Below are 9,512 nucleotides of genomic sequence, written 5' to 3'. Positions count from 1 at the left end.
ATTCTACACTGATGTGCTGGTGAATGACCAAGTTGCACTATATGCTATGCTAGACACTGGTTCAATGGCTTGTACGATGAGTGAAGAAGCAGAGGAGGAGCTCCACAAGGCAGGGTTGCTGGCAGAGGGTGCCCAGTCCACCAAAGACATTTTTCTGGTGGGTTGTGGTGGTGTGCATGTGCGACCCAAGTGCATTCACCAGTTAAAGTTGAAAATCTACGGACAAGAAGCAATCGTGCCCACACTAGTCGTGCCAGGCCAGCGTGACCAAATGATAGTAGGCACCAATTTGCTGAAACACTTGCTACGCCAATTCAAGCAAGATCCCAGCTATTGGCGCGTGATGAGTAAAGCTGACTCTACTGGTGAACCAGGCATCGAGCAGTTCTTGAGCATGCTCTCGGGCATAACAAGATGGAAAGGTGACATTATCCCAGACATCATTGGAACTGTGAAGCTTACTAATGCCGTGACACTGGTACCGAAACAGGAGCACATAGTGTGGGGAAAGCTTCCTGGAAAGGCTCCTATCTCAGAGGGAAGTACCATACTGGTGGAACCAGCCAAATCACACTCCAACCGGAAGAGCGTCATGGTAGGGAGAACTGTGGCGTCAATGAGCGGAGACAGGTGGGTTCCTGTGAAGGTTGTGAACCCAAGTGACAAGCCTGTGACACTGAGGAGGAACATGAAGTTAGCTGATGTTTCACCATGTGTGGCACTTGAAGACTTTGACCTTGGAGTGGACTATGTCGCCAGCACGGAGCTAAAAGCACAAGGCCAAAGCGTAAGAGTAGACACTGACCATGTCCCTGACACCTCTGTAAGTCTCGCCCTTCAGGATAAGCTTGCTGATCTTGGATTGGACGACATAGACATCCACTCATGTGAAGTGTCCCCTTATTGGAAGAGTCAACTTGTGGAACTCATACAGAGGCATGATGAGGTGTTCTCCAAGGACAAGCTGGACTGTGGCCTAGCCAAAGACTTCGTCCACAGGATCCATCTGACTGATGAGCGCCCCTTCCGACTAGCATACCGCCGTGTCCCACCAAGCCAATACCAGAAACTAAGAGAGGTCCTTTCTGAGATGGAGGAGAAGAACATCATACGCAAGTCGTCAAGTGAGTGGGCCTCGCCATTAGTACTGGTTTGGAAAAAGAGTGGGGAACTACGCATTTGTGTGGACTACCGGTGGCTTAATGCACGCACCGTGAAGGATGCCCATCCAGTACCTCACCAAGCTGACTGTTTGGCTGCGCTAGGGGGAAATGCCATATTTAGCGCCATGGACTTGACATCGGGGTTCTACAATGTCCCCATGCACGAACAGGACAAGAAGTTTACTGCCTTCACTACACCAGTAGGCCTCCATGAGTTCAACCGACTACCCCAAGGCCTGTGCAACAGCCCGGCAAGTTTCATGCGCCTCATGATGAGTGTCTTCGGAGACCAAAACTTTTTGACCCTGCTGTGCTACCTCGACGATGTTTTGGTCTTTGCCCCAAATGAAGAGGAAGCCCTCAAAAGACTCGAAATGGTCTTTAAGCGGTTGAAAGGACATGGGCTTAAGTTGGCTCCGAAGAAGTGTAATTTCCTCCGGCGAAGTGTCAAGTTCTTGGGCCACATCATTGATGAGAATGGGGTTTCCACTGATTCTGAAAAGATACAAGTCATTACAGACATAAGTGAAGCGGACTTGATGATGGAGGATGGAGTCACACCTTCAGCAAAAAAGATTAAGTCTTTTCTCGGTATGATAATGTATTACCAGAGATTCATACAAAACTGTTCCAGTATGGCGAAGCCCCTGTTCTCTCTGACCGCTGCTGCGACTGGAAAGGCCAACACAAAACGGGCTTCTCACTTTAAAAGGCTCAGCCCAGGGGATTGGGCTCAAGAACAGAGCAACGCATTCAACCAACTAAAGGCTGCTCTGTTGAACTCAGTTGTGTTGGCCCATCCGGACTTTGGTCGCCCTTTCATCCTCTCAACTGACGCTTCATTGGATGGATTGGGCGCTGTCCTCTCTCAAGTCCCTGAAGGAGGGAGCAAAGCACGTCCCATAGCCTTCGCAAGCAAAGCCCTGAGTCGCTCACAAACCAAGTATCCAGCCCATCGTTTGGAGTTCCTCGCTCTCAAGTGGTCAGTGTGCGACAAATTCAGCCATTGGCTGAAGGGACACTCCTTCACTGTTTGGACTGATAATAACCCGCTAACCTACATCCTCACAAAGCCAAAGTTGGACGCTTGTGAACAGCGGTGGGTGTCGAAGTTGGCTCCATACGACTTCAGTATCCAATATATCCCAGGCAGTAAGAACATCGTTGCAGATGCCTTGAGCAGGCAACCCTTCATCAAGCCACGGGTCAGCAAGAGACTTATAGCAGAACCATATGAGGCTCTGCTCGAGGAAGCGCAACATATTCGGGATGCCAGGATACAGGATGTGTTTCGGCTGAGTACCAACAGCCAAGAGGTAAAACTGGGCGGATCTGAAATGGCATGCAGTTCAATGAGCAGTGAAGAAGTGACGGCAGTCTTGGATGGTCAGATTGAGTGGGGTGAGGGACCCAAAGGGAGAGTGATCTCTTGGCTGGTAAATGATGTACATAAGATTGTTCCACCAGGAGAAAGTGCCTTACCCGTCTTCTCCCTTAAAGAGCTTCAAGACAAGCAACAGGAAGACACTATACTGGCAAGAGTCATTCACTATGTGGCACGTGGCAGGAGGCCATCGAGGAGAGAAAGAGTTAAAAAGCCTCTCAAAGTCCAGAAGACTCTAAAGCAGTGGGAGAAGCTCAAGATGTTGGATGGCATCCTATATAGAGTGAGCAAAGATTCACTAACTGGGAGAAGGCGGTACCAGTATGTTGTGGCTGCATCACTGGCCAAGCAGGCTCTGCAGGGTGTCCATGACGAGGCTGGGCATCAGGGACAGCATAGGACTCTATACCTGGCGAGGCAGAGGTTCTTTTGGATTGACATGGAACGAGACGTCCGTGAATATGTCAAGTCGTGCAAGCGCTGTGTGGTGAGCAAGACACCCGAACCCGAAGGGAGAGCGCCTCTCGAGAGCATCAAAACAACAAGCCCTCTCGAGATGGTCTGCATTGACTTTTGGTCAGCTGAAATCCCAAATGGAAATACTGTGGATGTCCTGGTCGTCACTGACCATTTCACAAAAATGGCTCACGCCTTCCCATGTCATGATCAGTCAGCAAAGCAGGTTGCTCGTCAACTCTGGGATCGATACTTCTGTGTCTACGGCTTTCCAGAGAGAATTCACTCCGACCAAGGAGCCAACTTTGAGAGCCAGCTGATCCGAGAGTTGCTGCTGATCTCTGGGGTAAAGAAGTCGAGGACAACAGCTTATCATCCCATGGGAAACGGTGTGGCCGAACGCTTTAACCGGACATTGGGAAGCATGATCAGAGCTCTCCCTCCAAGAGCCAAACAAAAATGGCCCCAAATGTTGCAGACATTGACTTTTGCCTACAACTGCACCGCCCATGAGTCGACGGGCTATGCCCCGTTTTATCTAATGTACGGGAGAATTCCCAGACTCCCAGTTGACGTAATGTTCCACAATGTGGAGAGGGACTGTGACATTGCTGACTATGATAAATATGTCCTCAAACTGAGGGAGGAGCTAAAAGAAGCATTATCATCTGCCCAGGCCAATGCTGTCACCAGTCAGCGTCATCAAACTGAACTGTACAACCAAAGGACCAAAGGTCATGACATCGCTGAGGGAGACCAAGTACTCTTGTCAAACAAATGTGAAAGGGCACGCAAGAAGTTGTCGGACAAATGGGAGGCTGTACCGTATGTGGTTGTCTCAAGAGACCCAAGGTGTCATACCTACCGGATAAGGAACACTTGCAGTGGTCATGAAAGGGTTGTCCATCGCAACCGCCTCCTGTGTGTCAACTTTCTTCCACTTAATTTGGAGAATGAAGAGTATGTTGAATCATCATTCACTGAATCATCTGAGTCAAGTCATGATGAGACACAAAGTCGGGTTTCGGATGTGGTGACGAGAGATGTCACAGAAGACAGAACAGCCAGTTGGATTCTGGACAGTGCTTCTGCCAATTCGCCATCAGAATGTCTGGATGCTGATGAGGAGCTTGAAGACCCAGATCTGGATGAAAGTGCCAGCCAGAGGCCAAGGAGTGTGTCAAATGTGGTTGATAGGACAGACCATAGCGACGACCCTCCAAGCACAGCAATCAGTGTTGTCTCCCGTATAAGAACGAGGGTGGGTAGGCTGGTGAAACCTGTAGATAGGCTAATTCAGAACATGACCCAGAAGAAAATATCTGTTTGAGTTACAAACCTCTGTAAACCATCAAGTACCATAAGATAGTTGTTTAATCCAATGTTTGGGTTGAACATGTATTACAGTAGCAGTGATAAATATTAGGTACTCCTTGTCTTGTCAAAGGTATATTTTTTTATTACCTTTGTAGAGTAATGTGTAAGGTGGTGTAAAAGGCACCTCTTTTTGCAAGTGTACCCAGGAGGGTTGCGCAGCCCTCCTTGGTCATTTTCTCAGTAATGTGAGTAACTAATAAGTTGCATAACGTGAATGTATTGGAGTACTCTGCTAAGTCTTGAAGTATTTTGGTGAAGTTCAGAGGGGAGTATGTAGCCGAGCTAAATTTTATTTTATTTTATTTTAATTTTGTTCAATTATTCACATCATTTTTTGTTGTGAACTTCCCCAAAAGTGTTTCTCATTGTAAATAGGTTCCACTCTATTATTTTCCGTTACATACCTTTTTGTTTCCCTGGGGGGTGATTTGGCGTCGCACCTTTGTGACCAGCTTCAGTGAGCACTGACGCTCGGAGCTGGTAAGTCATGTTTATGTCTCTCTCCTTTTGTTTTTTTAATAAACTTTTTGGTTGTCGTTTTTAAAAGTGTTTTGTGGGAATGCACACTGTTTTGTGACTTGTTGGTGTGCATGTGTGTTGAATTCCCGAATGGCTGTTGAATTGTTGAAAAAAAAACGAACTTTTGTATGCTAAAGGATGTGTGGATTAGCTTGGTTAGCTTACTGCTAGCTGCAGTTGTTGTGGGGTCTCCTGTCTCATGAGTGTGTGCACGGGTCAGGGGCTCTGCTGTGTGTCTGTGTGGACATCTTGTGTGCCGCTGTAGCATTTATATGAGTGTGTATTTTTTTCTTTATTCTTTAGTGGAGAGAGATTCCGTTTGCCGTGGACTGTGTGTGACGCCCTGTTTTTGTTTTTTCCAAAAAAAGGTATGTCTGTTATGAGTTTTTTTGGCTTAGTTTATTGTATAAAAAATATAAAAAGAATTGATGTGGGTGGGAAAGATGAGGTGTATTGCTGCACATTTAAGGATCCTTTTTCTTAATATATATTGTTATTTGCTGAAGTATATATTTTATATACTGTGTTTTATTTAATTAATTTATTTGAGACTATTATGCTTTTTTTTAACCTTTATTATTATTATTTCCATTTCCACATTTAAACATGTATAATTGAATTGAGTGAGCACTGACGCTCGGAGCTGTGGAGAGAGATTCCGTTTGCCGTGGACTGTGTGTGACGCCCTGTTTTTGTTTTTTCCAAAAAAAGGTGAATAAATCCCCGTGATTCAACTCCGGTGTGTGTGCCTCACTAAGAAAATACACAACGCAGAACGCTGACTGTTACATATATATATATATATATATATATATACATATATATATATATATATATATATATATATACAGTATATATATATATATATTAGGGGTGTGGGGAAAAATCGATTCGAATTTGAATCGCGATTCTCACGTTGTGCGATTCAGAATCGATTCTCATTTTTTTAAAATCAATTTTTTTTTGTAATTTTTTTATTGTAAATTTTTTTTTTTTTTTTAAATTAAGCAATCCAAAAAAACAATACACAGCAACACTCAGAACTGCAATAAACAGAGCAATTGAGAGGAGACACAAACACGACACAGAACAAACCAAAAGTAGTGAAACAAAAATGAATATGATCAACAACAGTATCAATATTAGTTACAATTTCAACATAGCAGTGATTAAAAATCCCTCATTGACATTATCATTAGACATTTATAAAAAATAAAAAAAAGAACAATAGTGTCACAGTGGCTTACACTTGCATCGCATCTCAAAAGCTTGACAACACACTGTGTCCAATATTTTCACAAAGATAAAATAAGTCATATTTTTGGTTAATTTAATAGTTAAAACAAATTTACATCATTGCAATCAGTTGATAAAACATTGTCCTTTACAATTATAAAAGCTTTTTACAAACATTTACTACTCTGCTTGCATGTCAGCAGACTGGGGTAGATCCTGCTGAAATCTTATGTATTGAATGAATAGAGAATCCTCTTGAATCGGGAAAAAATCGTTTTTGAATCGAGAATCGTGTTGAATTGAAATTTTTTTTTTATTTTGAATCGAATCGTGACCCAAAGAATGGATATTGAATCGAATCGTGGGACACCCAAAGATTCACAGCCCTAATATATATATATATATGTATAAGAAATACTTGAAAATATATACACCCCCTGTTAGTTTCTGTAAGGGGTTGTAAATGTGGCCACGTTAAGACAAAATGTCATGTAAATAAGATAAATGTATTTATTTTTGTTAATTAAAACAACGATGTATACAGCTGTTGTATAAAAAGTATGATTATATCACTTTTGATGAGATCTGGTGCTTTCAATTAAATGAACGTAGGGGCGGGGTAGGGAATGTTATGGGAAAAAACAGTGACTTCTTGTTTTTACCTGCTCAGTGGCCTTGTGGTTAGAGTGTCAAGAGTTCGAACCCCGACTGAGTCATACCAAAGACTATAAAAAATGGGACCCATTACCTCCCTGCTTGGCACTCAGCATCAAGGGTTGGAATTGGGGGTTAAATCACCAAAATGATTCCTGAGCGCGGCCACCGCTGTTGCTCACTGCTCACCTCCCAGGGGCTGGAACAAGGTAATGGGTCAAATGCAGAAAGTAATTTCACCACATCTAGTGTGTGTGTGTGACTACCAGTGGTACTTTAACTTTAACTTCACTACAAACCATCGCCATCTTGTGGCCTGGAATGCCTACGGTCCGGTTTTTGTGCGAGCGGGGAGGGTTTTTGACAATGACGTGTGCTATGTGAAAACTTTTCAACACATTACCCATAATGGACCTTTTGACCACACCGTCATCTAAATGCTTCCTGTCTCCGTGTGAGTTGACGAGGAGGAGGAGGAGGCTCGAATGGCCTTCAGCACCGTAGAGGAAGCTCTTAAAATTTCCAAGACCTCAATTTGGAAAAGTCTTTGTTAGGAGCCACGGCTCTTGATCCTGTCCTCTAATTATCCAATTTGTCTCTCGTCCAATTACCCAATTTTTTTTAATTTTTTTGCATGCTTTGCCCCCCAATCAGCCCGTGTCCCCCAGGCAGTAACACTTGTACATATCTGCTGTAATGAGACAATCATTGCCACATGTGGATCAAACTCCTCCAACCACTCAAACCCCCCCCCCCCATCCACCCACTGTCTCCATTTTCCTCCCTCTGTTTTTCTTATTTCCCCGTCTCACACTCTACTACCCTCTGTGTGCCCCTTTACACTTTTTTCTTTTCTACAACCCCCCCTTCTCCCTTCTCGTTCTGATTGAATTACCATAAGTGCAGGTCTTGGCCAAAATATGCCAGCTTGTTCTGATTAAAACTGTCCCGGTTCTAGCTGAGACTTTCCAAATGTCTGTGAGCAGTTTGTGTGTTTGGCAAGGGGGGAGGAGGGGACACATGTTTGTGTTGAAAAGAAAAATGCATCCAGACAATGCCGCATGGCGAAAGATGAAGCGCGGAAGGCCGAGAACAAGATGGGGACGAGGAGGTAGTGCGGTGAAGCGGGGGGCGGTGGGGGGGATGAGACGGTAATGGTAGTTGACAGTGTTGAGTTCACAACAGGTTCATGGTGACATCATGCTTGAATTTTGGGGAGCATTTTGTACGGGAAGAGCTGTTCGCCGTTCATTGGATGCACATGTACGCCCCCGTATGGCCCTTTCCACTCTCCCGAAAACAACAAATATGCTTTGGCACTTTAATATTCATTTGAGGTTGTTTGTGTTTCCATGATTTCGCCCTCCTGAAAGAACCCCTTTCATTTCTCACGTTGTGTGGTAAACTTACTCACCCCCCAACCTGGCTACCCAGACTGGCGCCCGTTTCCTCTCTGCTCCGTCGTTTGCCACGTTTTTCCCCTTCGTTTTTTGCTCGCGTTTTTTGCCTGTCCTGTCGCTGGTACAGTATGTTCTTTGTGCGTGTCGCCATGTTTTGCTGATTTAAAGGAAGACATAAAGGAAGCCTAGATAGATAGATAGATAGATAGATAGATAGATAGATAGATAGATAGATAGATAGATAGATAGATAGATAGATAGATAGATAGATATAGATAGATAGTACTTTATTGATTCCTTCAGGAGAGTTCTCTCAGGAAAATTAAAATTCCAGCAACAGTGTATAGAATTGAGATCGAATTTTAAAAGTAATTAAAGCTGCAAGCAGCGATGGACGGGACCGACTTTGAGGGCTCATAAAATCCAAACCGGAGCAGTAATTAAAACTCTTTCATCAACTTTTAATCAGAAGGGTTCAATCTCTCTCCTGTGCTAATTTGAAGCCAACACGACAAACGCGCTCAGAGGAGATAATGTTTGAAAAAAGGTGACTGTTTTTACACAACTTTTGTTTTGAAGGGGAAATTGCAAACTTCCTGTTGATTTTTGCTGGGGGTTGTCAGTGTATAAAATATAGGTCTAAGTGAGACCTGCATAGAGATTTTTATTTCATGTCTCTACGACATTCCTACTGGGAGTTACAGGCAGTTGTGTCTGTGTTTTCTTCCTAGGGGGTGCTAGAGCGCAATTTTGAGTTTTGTGGTTTGGTTTTTTGATTAGATCGCAATTTTTGCCAGTCCTGATGTGTGTGTCCAATTTGGTGAGTTTTGAAGCATGTTAAGGGGGTCAAATTACAGCTCAAAGAGGCGGCGGTATAATAATAAAACGCTATAAACTCAATAGGGTCCTCTGTCCCAAAGGGACTCGGTCCCTAAAAAGTGAATAATGGGGGTGTAATTGGAAATAAAATAGAAAATATAACAATAAAAATAAAAATATAACAGTAAAAATAAGAATACAACAAGAGAAACTAGGCAGTAGTGACCATGTTATGAAAATGTATTGCACTGTTTTTTGTTGCAGTTTATTTCAGTTTTGTTATTGTTTTGTCATCCTAGTACCCCCTTTCCCCTCCAGAGAGGAGTTGTACAGTCTGATGGCGTGTGGGACAAAGGAGTTTTTTAGTCTATTAGTCCTGCACTTGGGATGAAGCAGTCTAGCACTGAACAGGCTCCTCTGGCTACTGATAACGGTATGCAGAGGGTGACTGGCATCATCCAGGATGCTCACTAGTTTTTCCACAGTCCTCTTCTCTGCCACCGT

The sequence above is a fragment of the Entelurus aequoreus genome, linkage group LG01 (genome assembly GCF_033978785.1).
Source record: "Entelurus aequoreus isolate RoL-2023_Sb linkage group LG01, RoL_Eaeq_v1.1, whole genome shotgun sequence".
In the NCBI taxonomy this organism is placed as follows: domain Eukaryota; kingdom Metazoa; phylum Chordata; class Actinopteri; order Syngnathiformes; family Syngnathidae; genus Entelurus; species Entelurus aequoreus.
This window is presented reverse-complemented; position numbering follows the sequence as displayed.